Below are 3,878 nucleotides of genomic sequence, written 5' to 3'. Positions count from 1 at the left end.
TGTGATTAAGTTGAAGCTCTTGAGGTGAGAAGATTATCCTGAACTGCCTGATGGGCCCAATGTACTCACAGGGGTCCTTATAAGTGAAATACAGACGCAAGAGTTTCAGAATCAGAGATGTGAGGACAGAAGCCAAGGTCTGAGTGAGGCAACCACGAACAAGCACATGCCAGCAGCTTCTCCAAGCTGGAAAAGGCGTGAAAACAGATCCTGCCCTAGACCATCCAGAAGGCGTGCACCCTGCCTTGCTCGTTTTACTGGGGACCTCCATCAAACAATAAATTTGTGTTGTTTTAAGCCATTAGCCTTGTAGTACTTTGTTACAACAGCAGCAGGAAGCTAATACAAGGTTCAGTTCACAAATCTGCGTCTGTAACCAGTTCTAGGTGCCTCTGTTGCAGACAGTCTTGGAGGAACACCACCTCACACAGACAACCTGAGGCGTGGGCCTCCAGCAGCAGGATAGAAGTGAGCAATGGTTCCTCTAGCTTTTCCTTTTTTAAAGGAGTCTCCCTTCTCCCAGTTTAAAAAAATTCAAATCATATTCTGGTCTTTTATTTATTTTAAAAACATGGGCTATTGATTTACCACATACAGCAGCAATTGATCAGGATATACTCATGAAAGTACATATAGGTAAAAAAAAAGCAGTGCATTTAGAGTCAGCTGGACCCAGGACCCCATCACTTCTGCCCTGTGTATCTGTGCAAGTTTTGTCGCCTCCATGAGCCTCTGTTGTAAACCCACTTGTAAGTTCTAGGATAGTAACACCAAAATATGTATATTTCAGAGGACTTGACGTAACTGCAGGTACATAATAGATGCTCAAGAAAATGTAAAATGCTTTCCATTTTTCATCTTTCCCTCCCTCCTTCCTTTCCCTCTTTCCACGAGTGTGATGACAAAATATCACTAAGATTCCACGTACGGGAGTCTTCAAATAACAGTTCACGTTCAGTCTTTGTCTCTACAGAGACCCGTAGAAGGAGGCTGTTAACACCTTCCACTTCCCAGAGTCAAGCCATCCAGCGAGAATTCGCAAAGCAGATTATTTAGAACCAGTTTTTTTATATCCATGGTATGTAATCATTATACCCACGTATAATGTTCACCCTTATTTTTCCCCTCAAAAATTTGGGCAAAAAAAGTGCACATTATACTCAGCAAAAGACAGTAGTTGTACTGGGAGACTAAAGATGTCTCAGGAGGGTGTGATGGATGTTCTGTGAATGGCTCTCTGCCAGTGGGAAGCTTGATAATTGATCCATGCAGATGGTGTCTGATGTGTACTTCAAAAATGGTAATCTACAAGCAATTCTGGGGTCGAAACTGCCGGCAGGCAGGAGGGTGGGGTGGGTGTGGGTTGGGAGCCGAGGACGCGGGAGGGGAGTTTAGGGAGTCACTGTGTGCCCTCTAGTGGCGGATCAAAGGGGAGCGTTTCCTACTGGCCAGGCATGGCTACCTCGGGCCTTGCTGGGACTGTCTTAACGCCCACCAGACTATGCGGGCTGCAGGGGCCAGGGAATCTCAGCAGAAGGAGGCTGGAACTGTTCTCCCAGAATCACAGACCAAGGAGGTAGTTTTCCATGAATATAAAAGAACCAGTGTTGAGAAATGCCCAGTGGAATGCCAAGGGGCCTGAAGGACCCACAAATAACCCCCAGAATGGGTGTGAGCAGGAGGTGTGGGGAGGGAATGGAGAAGAATAAAACTAGTTTCATATGATACCCCATGAGTTCTGCTTCTTTAATAAATGACTTATTTTTACTCAGTGTAAAGGGAAAATTATATAAGATCTTTAAGTTTTTCAGGAAAAAAATTATATTCTGGGAAACTTTGTTTTAAATTTCCTGAAGAATGTAAAGCCTATTTAGTACTTTTGATCCATATAGAAATCATTTGTTCACATTTTTGTTTACAAATTCATAGATCCTTTTTCCTTCCTCAGTAGGAAAGAGCTCAAGTGTTTCTGATTCTATCAATAATACATGCTCATTGTAAGAAAATTTACCAAGCACAGAAAAGTATAAATAAAAATAGTCTGTACTTCTAACAATCAGTGTCAATTACTGGCAACATCTTGGAACACGTTCTTTCAGACTTTTGAATGTGTAATTCTCAGAGTTGGAAACATAGGCCTCGAGATAATGTACATCAATGCCCCTGTGGAGGCAAGAGGTACCTCCAAGTCAGCCTGGTTTGCAGGGCTGCCAGGCAGCCTCTGTTGAATACTCCCTGTGACGACCGACCATTCACAATAAAAGGATTGTGACAGCTCACAGTCCTTCCACACGGGCAGGTGGACTTCGGGCTCAGTTTCCCCCTTCACACTATGGTTCCGTCATTCACTACTTGTGATAATGAGTAAACTGTTTAACCTCTCCATTCCTCATTTTTCTCATTTGTAAAATGGGGGCCATAAAAACAGACACTTTATCAATTTTTGGAGTATTTAATGAAATGGTAAATATAATCAATATGGTGTCTGGAATACAGTAAACTCTCAAGAAATGCTGTTGGCTTTTATCACACCTTTAGGCTGTTGTTTTCTGCCTGCCTTCTGGACTTCTGTAAAGTAAATTCAATCCCCTTTCCATGTGAAACCTTCAAACACTTGCAGATTTCCCTCATGCCGTTCTGTGTCTCCTATGGATGACTACAAGTTTATCAGTGCTTTTAAAGTAAGGCCTCTCCAGTGAAAAGTAGTAACCAAAACCCGCCTGAGCGCTGAATGGCAGGTGAATAGTCCCACGCTCCGCATGCCTCTTCTCACCGTAGACTCCTACTGATGTTTACCCTGGGAAGTGATCCTGTCCACTTCTCACTTTTGCAATTGTTTTCAAAACCATATGAAACACTTCATGTTCACCTCTGTTCATATTCATTGTTAGTCCACACTTTTGGGGGGAACATGATTCTGTCACAAAATGAGGTGATGTTTTCCTCAGCTCTGCCTACGGAGGTGGCAGCCATCTCCTACTTGGCATCATGATTTCCCTTAGACCCCTTGTGAAACTTAAGATGTTCAAAAAAAAGGACCAAGAAGTTCATCCAGCACCAGTCAGACTGATACATCAAAATTAAGGATAACTGGTGGAAACCCAGAGGCGTTGAAAATAGTATGTGCAGAAGATTCAAGGGCCCGATCTTGATGCCCAACATTGGTTTTGGGAGCAACAAGAACACAAAGCACATGCTGCCCTGTGGCTTTTGGAAGTTCCTGGGCTACAGCATTAAGGAGCTTGAAGTGCTGCTGATGTGTAACAGATGTCACTGTGCCGAAGACTGTTCACAGTGTCTCCTCAAAGAACCGCAAAGCCATCATGGGCAGAGCAGCCTAGCTGGCCACTGGGGTCACCAATTCTCATGTCAGCCTGAGCAGTGGAGACAATGAATAGACATCTTGTGTGCACATTGTATTTGTGTTACTAAAACCACAAAATTCTGCCATATGGCAAAAATAGATAAATAAAATAAGATGACAATTCTTTCCCATCTGTGTTATCTACAACTTTGTGCTCACTCCTTCCTCTTTTTAAAAAATTGAGATGTGATTGACATACAACATTATATCGATTTCAGGTGCACCACATGATTTGATATATGAGATGTGTCTGGAAAAAGCCCAGCCATTGTTAATATAACAAGAACGATTTGCTTGACATTGATGTGACCTGGCAGCCAAGGAGAGTGGACTCTAATGTGTGTGTGTGAACAGTGACAACTTCACTGTACTAGCCAGTGGGGGCAGTAGACACCATTGAGTGAGCATGTGCACTGTGTGGCCATCACATTCAAAAGACTGAGTAGAGCAATGAATCTGCGTCAAATTTTGCATTAAGATTGAACATTCCTCTGTGGAAACTATCAGATGATTC

At 43.0% G+C, this 3,878-nt stretch overlaps 1 pseudogene; it reads left to right on the top strand.

Moving 5' to 3' along the window:
* Window positions 1–2,943: 2,943 nt before the first annotated feature.
* LOC119045961 (60S ribosomal protein L32-like) lies at window positions 2,944–3,398 on the top strand (annotated as a pseudogene).
* Window positions 3,399–3,878: the final 480 nt, after the last annotated feature.

The sequence above is a fragment of the Artibeus jamaicensis genome, unplaced genomic scaffold, assembly GCF_021234435.1.
Source record: "Artibeus jamaicensis isolate MK-2021 breed Jamaican fruit bat unplaced genomic scaffold, CSHL_Jam_final contig_867, whole genome shotgun sequence".
In the NCBI taxonomy this organism is placed as follows: domain Eukaryota; kingdom Metazoa; phylum Chordata; class Mammalia; order Chiroptera; family Phyllostomidae; genus Artibeus; species Artibeus jamaicensis.
Note: the sequence above shows the minus strand (reverse complement) of the source record. Positions and strands in the feature narration are given on the sequence as shown.